General features: G+C 39.9%; 1 protein-coding gene across 2 annotated transcripts in view; it reads left to right on the top strand.

The window, feature by feature from the left end:
- The first annotated feature begins 5,853 nt into the window (after nt 1-5,853).
- Nucleotides 5,854-10,286, top strand: part of col7a1 (collagen, type VII, alpha 1) — a 55,310-nt gene continuing 50,877 nt past the window's right edge. The window contains exon 1 of one of the 2 annotated variants that reach the window (XM_004544847.3): nt 5,854-6,326. The gene's annotated coding sequence lies outside the window, so the exon portion shown is untranslated. The remainder of the gene's footprint in view (nt 6,327-10,286) is intronic. The other variant, XM_004544848.3, reaches the window with a different exon arrangement.

The following is a 10,286-nucleotide window of genomic DNA, read 5'->3' as shown; positions in this document are numbered from 1 at the left end:
GTAAAGTGGTGTTTTAAAACTCTGAAAGGGGACCACACACAAATTCTGATTTATAATTAAATTATGCAGGGATGAGCTTCTCCAAAACAAAAAGCAGCTGTCTCTATACCTTAGAGACTGGTACAAAGATTAAAGAGACACATAATTGCTCGTTTTCAATTATGTTTTGTTTTTAATTTTTAATTTTAATAAAGACGTGACAGTCATTTAATCCTGAGGTTTTGCCTCTAAATCTTTTAAAACATGTTGGATCTTCCAGCCAAGAATGACAATGCCCATCGGTGCTATTACAGAGGAAATCAACATCCAGCCCAGACTGGTGAATCATCAAAGACACTGCTATTGTTTACATCCGTTTGTTCAGACATGTTTCCACAGTGTTAATAAAAAACCCGGTATTAACATCAACTGCTGCCTTCTGTCTGCAAGCCAGTGGGAACTCATCCCGAGCAGAGACCTGAAGAAGTGAAGCCTTTCAAAGCAGAGCATTCTGCAGCGACGGCATGTTTCCTAACACACAGCGTTTGTTTTGAGGCAACAGTGACACATCTAAGAGCAAATGAAATGCTTTGAGTCACAGTGTGCTGGTTTGGAAACAGATGATCAAAAAGGTGTTCATCTGGTCAGAATAGTACTGTAAAATATGGACACTGTAATTTACTTTTAAATGCATGTTATTTTCAAAAAAGAAGTAATAACGAGTAAAAGTTAAGATTTTATTCTTGACACTATGAGGTTGGAGGTGAAATTGTCAGTGCAATCATTATATTAATGTCACGGTCTCGCTGGCAGACCGTGGGGATGTGGGGAAAGGAGGACCCAAAACGCAGACTCTGCGATGCAAACAGTGCTCTTTATTTACAGTGGAAAGCTGTAAACACAATAACTCCCCGTTGCTCCCTCGAACCCCATGTGCGTGCTTCCCTCCGACGTCTGTGCTCGTCGCTGTTGTGTTACTGCACACCCTGTGCGTGCTGCCCTTCTGGTCCCTCGTTTCACCTGCAGGACAATACAGGAGCAGCCGTTCACACACACACACACACACACACACACACACACACACACACACACACACACACACACACACACACACACACACACGATCCGCACTTCCTAATGCTACACACTGACTTGGAGTCTTAGCTTAATGATCCCGCGCCGGTGGGAGCTCCAACTCTCTCCTAAGTAGCTCCCCCGACGAGCCCTGATCACCAACAGGTGTGGCATGAACTTCAGGTGTGGCCAGTCCTTCCGCAGGGCCACACCCCTCAGGCCTGCAGGTGGCTGAGCTCCATCCTCCAGCCACACCCGCAGACATACACACCCATACCCTGCCTATACATATGAGTGGGACACAGACTAACACAGCACAGTGCAGAAAAACACACACATCACCAAAATAATAATAACAACAATATCAACGGGAGGTGAGTCAAAACTGCTCACGGACCCCGAGTCCTCCAGAGCTGGGTCCGTGACAATTAATTACACTGACTGTGCTACTGCTTCTATTCACAAATGTCTACAGACGTCTTTATTTCACAAGCATGAGCAGGAACTCGAGTAGCTTTTGTGTAGCACTTTACTGCGACTTATTATCAGCTGACTTTTGGGGAAATGTCATTTTTCTAGTCATCATAGCTTTTCTTCATGCACCACGATCGCGTTAACCTTTCAAACTTCAAAAGAGAAAAAAGGAAAATCACCCAGCCTCCTAACCTTCCTACAAACCTAAATCTTGACTTTAAGCTGCTAACCACCCCCACCAAACACTGGACACAGCTATGTACCAATCTGACAATTTCCCTTTTTAATTATACTTTACCTGTCAGAACACTCCATGCTTTATGTTCTCTTCTCACCTCTCGTTCTTCTGTAATCTAGTTACGAGAGCATTTCACTGTGCTATTTGTCACCTGGACGTGTGGTATTTAAGAAGAAAGCTGCAGGTGATTAAGGAATTAAGAGGAAGCTTGGCTGTTCATCGCCCTCCTTCCTTGCCAAAACAAGGTGAGTAGTTTGTGAATTCTTAACTAAACACTCCTCTGTTGTGTCCTGTAGTACAGACAAACAGAAGAAAAAGCAGTTTGTATAGATAACCTTAAAGCAGGGATGTCAAACTCATTTTACATTGTGGGTCACATCCAGCCCACTTTGATCCTATGTGGGCCACACCAGTGAAATTCCCCTTTCTGTCAGTGTAAAGAAGCTTAACTACATGTTTAATCCCTATGATATCTTGATATAAAGATACTGAGTGCAGTTTCAACAATATGTCTCAGTGTTTTGTACATGATGAAGAAATGCTTTTGTGGTAAATGACTTAAACTCTTTGGGCTTAATGATTAATTTGCTAAACTGGTGGCTCATTGCTCAGATTGCTTTGTTAATTAACAGAAACTTTTCTATTTAATTATTTATTTTACTTTTTTTGATAGATGTTTAATAGACAGCAAAAAAAAAAAACAGGAACTTTTCTTTCATTTAACTATTTATCTATTACTTATCGACTCTGGTGTTGTAAGAAGGCTAGCTTTATGATGAGGGAACGCTCTAAACCTAATGAAAATGCATCACAATTCCGAAATTTCTGTCCTCCTTTACATTTTCCAAAGCCATTCAGAGGGCCAGTCTATTGTCTTTGCCTGGTTGAGTCTGGTAAACAAACACAGATGGTGCATTTCTTTGTCACTCACCAGTCTGATTTAAGACCTGTCTGCAACAAACAAAAACCAAAGGAAGGCTTAAATCGTTTCACACGATTGGTTTGTTTAAAATGGTGAGAGAACAAAATTAGTACCTACATGAAGAAACGTTGCACTCTCCTTTAATGTCTAACCCAGGTAAATCACCTCAACGTGTGCAAAAAAATGAAGGGTAAAGGGAGAACAGGAAATGGAGAGACTGGTGTCAATCACAAGGAAAAGCACAGAAAACAGACATCACACGTCACCACCCAGTACCTGTGCGCACCTCTCTTAATCTTTAAAACAACAAAAAAATAAATAAAAATGTTTAGTGGAGAAATTGTAAAGAAAATAGTAGCACCACAGATTATCAAGGCTATTATGGAGTAACTGACTCTGAATATGACAGAAACCGAGATGAGATGAAGTAACCAGTGCCAACTCAGTCCTCCACAATGTTCACACTTGCTGATAGCAAGTTGCTTGAAGAAGTTCATTTTTAAAATATTACAAGCTGTAATCCCTGCCTCCTTGATCTTGTTTTAATCATATGGGGTTCATTATGTCCTATTATGTCTCCAGGCTGAACACTGCCATGAGAACTCCTGAACTCACTGCATACATGGCGGAGCTCTCATGACATCCCTCCACTGACACGTTCTCCTGGCCGCACATCTATGAAAACAGAACCGAGTAGACGGATGATTCTCTTAAGATATGATTCACTCTCTCTTTTCTTAAACTATTTTTAGGTTTTACTGAACAAGTAAGATGTTTTCCAGCAGAACCCAGTGCCACATTCACACAATTTAATTCTTGCAGCTGAAGTAAATGCATATATTTGAAATAATTACTATAATAACTGTCCACAGTTCCTGGCTACAGGAAAGAATGATCCAAAAAGCTGGGGACAGGATAACTGTCTTACTCACTTCCGCCCTGACCAAAGGAATTCAGCAGGTCTGGGAATTGAATTCAAGCCACATGGGCTGTTTACTGTTGTATCTTGGTTATGATTATGATTGAAGGATACACATGAGACTAAATCAGCGAGGTGATGTGCAAAGTACAAACTTTAAACCACAAGTCATCTTGTCTCAATCGTTCCCAACCAGCAGAGGTTAAAAAAGCATTGTCAGGAGAACATACATTCTGTACTGGAATGTGTTTTTATTAGTGCAGCATGGTTATGGTTTCAGTTTTGCTGGCTGGTTCAAAAGATCCAGAGCTACACAACACATCTGCCTAGCACAGATTTCTGTCTGCCTTCCTGCCTGATTGTTTACACCAGAGTCTGCCTTTGGCTCTCGCTTAAAGTGGAAAAAAAAAAGAAACCTCTGAGGTTTAATTCAGTGGTAAATGTACCCTCTGAACAGAAGAGGAAGAGAGCATGAAAAATCTAATCTGGGACTTTAATCACTTCAGATATCATAAAAACAGAACTCACAACACCATATGACATATGAAGTGCAGCACTTCCATTTAAGAGTAGGAGTGTAATTTACCTGTAAATAGTGCATACAGTCAGAATAATCCTGCATGAATATAATAGGTATAGCGCAGATGTGCAGTCGTTGCTATGGCAACAATAACTAGCACGCTAGTAAAAGTTAACAATAGGAAGCTGCCCTGCAAAGAATGCCGAGCAGTCTAATTTGGTGTTGATGTGAGTTACAGAGGCTCAGAGTGGCTGGTAGGGTGATGGCTTTTGGCAAGAAGTAACAGAACCAGGGAGTGTCTGTCAGCTCCCTGTAGAAGAGCATTCATTTTATTGAACAACGGTACATATATTATGAAGGATACACTTTCATTACCATAAATCTTTTTCTTTGATTAAATTGGTAGGTTCTTGCTTCCAGTTTAAAGTGTTTCAAATGGCATTAACTACAGTGTGAACTACAATTACAGCAAAAACTGTGGATATGTTTCTTGAAAAAAAAAAAGCAGTCCAAACCTTCGGTTGCTACCAAAGAAGCTATGCCTGTCACACATAATCTATAACCACACATGAAAACACTTAAAAAAAATGATAAGCTGTTGACAAATGCTGATGAAAACAGTGGCTGGATAAGCATGCTTTTAAAACCTCAAATGATAATGAGGCAATCCTGCCTCTCCATTTCTAATTAAAAATACTTTTCTGTGATTTGCATCTGCACTGAGGTTAAGTAGGAATGTTGATCCAATATCCCAGTGCATACTGATGAGCAGAGACTCTGCAGTTTTAACTCATACTGTTTCCTTGCTAATGACCAAAGAAGTATCCTGTCAAAGCAGAGGGTTTACCCCCTTTCGTAAACTGACCAAACTGAAGTCCATCAAGCTGCAGGGGACTAAAGTGAGTCAAAGTCTTGCATTGAGAAGGTGAGGTATCAAACCCCATATCCTATTTTGCTCAAATTTAGAAACTGGTACTTAATTTGCATGATGTTGACAGTTTATGCTTTTTCCACACAAGGCAGTTGTTAAGCTAGTTGCACTTGCTGTCTTGTGTCACAAGATTTATCTCTAAATTTATATCGTGGGAATTTCATTATGTCGCAGGTTTCTCTGACCTATAGGTATTTTTATTTTTTAAAATCTTAATTATTTTTGTAGTAAAATAAGCATTTCTAGTCTAAAAATGAATGAAAGGGTTATAATAAGGTTTATAAGCCCATAGGAAAAATAAAATAAACATATGATTTCTACTGCGCTATCCCTAATTTGTTATATTACTATGTGTCTGTAAGCAAATTTCATGAGGGTTTGCCTATCCATGTTACTCCTGACATAATTACATGTTTATTTTTGGAGCCTTCTGGGAAACTCTTCTGCATTTCCTTTTAAGCAAAGCCTCATTTAAAATCTTTTAACTTTGTTTTTATAATAAACAAACTCCACAAACCCTCCAAAATAAAGTTGCAGCACCCTGGTTAAGAAGCTGTTTAGAAGCTAGCCTTGAGCATCATTAGCACCACATCAAAGTACAGGCATAGAAAGGCTGTTTTTTATTACAGTTTTTGTTTTGTTGAGGAATTTTAATGTACAGTCTGAGATCATTGGTTACACATTTTTCAGTTAAACTAAATATTTCATTAAGTACTAGTCACTATTGTTTTTGTTTTGTGATAGTACCACCGGTGCACATAACTTTTTCCAAGTCGGTCTACAGCAGGATAAAAATCATGTGACCAGAAGTTTTCCAGGTAGAAGTAACGAGATTACTGTTCACATGTAAACGGTTGCATGGGCTGCTTTTCAGTCAGCAGCAGGGAGGGACGACAGGAAAAGAGAATGAGGTTAAAAAAAGGCAGCAGAAAGGGAGAGCTCAGGACTCCCCTTCAGGCATCCGAGCAAGTCTGGACTGTTCTGCTCCTGCTTGAGTTCAGCCCACGCTGAGCAGCGCTGCCTCGGGATTCAGAAATAGCGTTCACATCTGACGGTCCTCCACCGGGATGCAGCAACAGGATCTGGGCGTTTGAGCTCCACTGGATTGCTTTTTACCTTTTTTGAAGTTGTGATTTTGGACGCCGGGATTGTGATTCTCGTCTGTGTGGTCAAAATACTGCACGGAGATCCAGGGCTGGTGGATATGCCACAGGTGGAAAGGTGGGGAGCGGCAGGCTGCAGTCGGGTGCAAGGAGAAGAGATCCCCAGGTAAGATAAGTGGAAACTGTGTTCTGTGGGAGCCCTTGTGCTTGGGTGCAGTTCGTGCACAGTTTGCATGCATTTCTACACTGAAGACTACTAATGACAGTCTATATAAGAATGCTATGCATGTGTGCACTGCATTCACTTACTCTGCACACCTTGCAGTCTGGTAAGCGCAACTGTGCAAATGGGGGAATTACCCAAACTGTAGCCAGTACACCGCCCCTTTAAGCCCATCGCTTTGCCATCAGAAAAAAAAAAAGCTTCACTTGGCACAAGAACATCCAGAACATTCATCACCTAATTTTCACCCTTCTCATAATTACAAGTGTTTTTAAATGCTTGGCTTTTCTGTATTCTGTATGATAACGAGAATCAGGCACAGGAGTCTTAATAAATCGTAAGCGCCACTGCCTTTTGAATGAAAGAACATAATTTTGCTCTGAACCCAAATCCCTAGATTAGTTGAACTAGACGTTCATAACATCTTGACCTCAGCTGAACTTTTATAGCGAGAGGCCATTATTACACCATGATGCTGCGAAAGAATCTCCCTCCTACGTTTCCTCCTCAGCCTTTTGTATCTTGATTGGTTTCAACTGTCTGTACTACTTCTGAGGACATCATTTTCTTTGCTGTGGTTTGGCCCAGACAACAGCAAAGAAAAAAAATGCCTGAAAATATTTATAAGGAGTGATTAGAGTCTTCCTCACAGCCTCACATGCACCCTGCCACTTTCTCGCTCTCTCTCCTTTTAATTTGCTGCATTGCTGCAACCATGCTTGGTTAACTTTTTTGGCGTGCCACTGTGGTAGTGGATGTCTCTGGACTCATCCCAAGTGTGTCATCCCAAGTAAGGCCTGCTGCTGCTGGTTACCGCGTGTGCTTAATGTGTGCATTGTCCAGCATTTTCTATTCAGGTTTTAGGAAAAGAAAGTTGCTTTAACAATTTTATGAACAATGGCCCATTTTTACTCGTGCTTAGGTTTCTCTTTCTCTGTGTTTATGTTGGATTAAACCAACTATAAGCCCTGTGAATTTGACTTGTCTCAGTCCATTAATGCTTTTGAATGAGACGGATAACTTCTCATTGAATGTTGTCATTTCTCAGATGCAGTCAGTCTGGCTTTTGATAATAGTAATACAAAGCTAGTGAGATGCTTAAATAGGAGGATAAGACTGGAGCTTATTTTGAAACTTGTTACAGCAAGGGGTCATGGATAAGATTCAAATGTTGCTGTTACAAGGTTTTTGTTTTGTTTGGTTAAAGGAACCATTATTGTTGGAAGTGGGAGATGATATATTTGACTTCAGGGGTCAAAAAAGTCTGCATTAGCCCTCCCTCTTTGTTTTAATTCCCTAATGGCCTCGGAGCAGCGCTTGTCTCTAGTTGCCAAGATCAACCTTTGGGTACAAAGTACACAAGATCCTGAGCGTTTTAGCTCGAGACTTTGAGTAATTTACTGTGACATTTCCACCCCGTTTGATCCTTCCATCCCCTTGTCCACTTGTGTCGCTCTCTGTCCCCTAGACTGATGTTATGCTGGCTCTTACACAATCCTGCTCTCTGTCACAGCACAGTGGCCTGTGTCCCGCTGCCCCCCTGGGAGAATGGCATCTCTACTAAAAGTGTAGCTTTTAGAAAGCATAGTCTAGCTCCTGTACGAACTTCCAACAGAAGCTTTAGGATGAGTATTAAACAATTTCCACAGGTTTAAATGTCTTTTACTTCCTCTGTCTGTGCTGTTATGCACACATTACTTTTTCTTTTTAAAAATGACTTCAAGTCAAGTCAGGTTGCTTTATTGTCGTTCTAACCATGTACAGTACACAGTGAAACGAGACAATGTTCCTCCAAGACCATGGTGCCACATATAATATATAACAGACAATCAACACAGGACTATATAAAGTGCAATGTGCAAAAATTGCAAAAAAACAAAACAAAGACAGTGTAACACCAGATAGAACAAGACAGTGCAAAAGACTGAGCATTGTGGAAAAAGTAACTTGGTGTATGAAGGTGTGTGTGTCAGTCCTGTCACTGAGTGTTCAGGAGTCTGACGGCTTGGGGGACTTGTGTTTAGGAAGAAGAAGAAGCAGTCAGCTTCTGAGCTTTTGACCCTTTAACCCTCTTGATTGGTTTATTTGCCAAGTGGCTAGTCATGGGTGTGGTCATGCCCATAAGCCAGTTCATAATTTACACATTCCAGGTGTGGAAGCCAGACTAGACACGTTGTTAATATAGACTTGATGAACATCTATCAAAAAAACATTCAGAAATAGGTCACCCCACAATTGGCTTGTAAATTGGCAGTAATTACTTGGAAGTATTTCTACCAGGACTTTATGTGAACAGATTTGTGCCTGAAAATAGAAAAGGGTTTGTGAGTGTATCGTGGGAATAGCAAGAAGAAGAAAAATCCATTGTTTGTAGTCCATTTAACATTTAGTGCAACTTTTAGTCATAAGATGGCGTGTTTGGTGACATCTTAAATCGCATTACAAAGTGGTAAGTTAGCCACTGTACTTCAGAAAAGGCTGGGAATATAGACTATAGTCTCAAAACTTGGCTTACAAAACCAGCAATAAACAGAACTTCTATAGATTTCCTACAGTGAAAAAAATAACATAAAAGGTAGGAGTTATAGGTACATAATTTAAATTTGTAGGTGTAAGAGCCTCAAAATAGATGCTTTGATTTTTGAAAAGGGAAAGAGGGGTTACATTTGAAACATATTAAGCTTCCTGTGTGTGATGTGGGATGTGTTTCGGACAAAAATAAACATTTATCAGTGATTATGAGCTTCTGGCCTCAAGCAGTGTTTGAACATTAGAAAACTCAGTGTGGTGTGTCTTAATGGTTTTTATCTAACTTTGGATTCTTGAATATTTTTTGTCTCTTTTCATTTTTAAAATAATTTCACTGAACAGTATTTAGCAGATCTGTGCAGTGTTATTGTAGAAATGCACGAGTCCTGATGTATTTACAGTAGATAATTACAGCAGAATCTACCAGTGAGCTTTAGAGGTGGTGTTAGTAGGTATTAAGAAGGGATTTGTGGTTTCAGAGTTGCTGCAGTTAAACATGTGTGCACATCAGGAACCGTGAAATGCAAACTTTCCTCCAGAAGTCCCTAGAAAAGTGCACATTTGAATCAAAACGAGGTTATAGATGTTAAAGAATAACCTTAAAGTTGATGCACTCTTTGTTGGACTTTACATAAACTGTAACTAGATTATTTGAAGTCTGAGCAAGCCTCTGCTGTGAAGCTGGGTGTGGCAATCCGATGATAATAAAAGCTTTCTTTCAATGTGGAATTTTACCAGCTAGCTCAATATAACATCTTACCTCAGGTGCGGCTACAAGATCTTAAACTGCATTTAGTAAGAATACATGTATGTTATTTAACCAATCATATGACTGGTTTACATTCTGTCATAAATCAAAATGGCAGTTTGTGACCATCAGACCACAGAGTGTAAATTAAAGGTGGACACCGTGGTGTCACCCATTGTTTGCCGACTCAATGGTCAAGTCACTTTTAATTATGCAGTGCATTTAAAACAGCAGTTTACCCCCAAGTACTTTCTAAGTAAGGCAGACATAGACAAATTAATATTCCAGATCTTGAAAAACTTTCATACCAAAACATAAATAAATAAATAAACTTACCTAAACAAACAACATGATAAAAACTGAAAAGCAAAGCAAAAATTGAAGCTTCAACTTTAATGAAGCTTTGGCTGCCTCTAATGTTAATTGTGTTCACAGCCAGTGACCATATTTGGATGAACCACCAATCAATCAAAGCAGCCACACCGATAAATTTAAGCCACTTTCTAAGGGGATAATTATGCGTAGACCTTTTAAACATGGGTTTCAATGCTGTTTTTTGGGGCTTTTTAAAATAGCACTCTCTGTTGATTATGTGTCTTTTGGAGCTAGTCAAGAAGCTGTAGCCT

This window comes from Maylandia zebra, linkage group LG5, assembly GCF_041146795.1.
Source record: "Maylandia zebra isolate NMK-2024a linkage group LG5, Mzebra_GT3a, whole genome shotgun sequence".
Lineage (NCBI taxonomy): Eukaryota > Metazoa > Chordata > Actinopteri > Cichliformes > Cichlidae > Maylandia > Maylandia zebra.
Note: the sequence above shows the minus strand (reverse complement) of the source record. Positions and strands in the feature narration are given on the sequence as shown.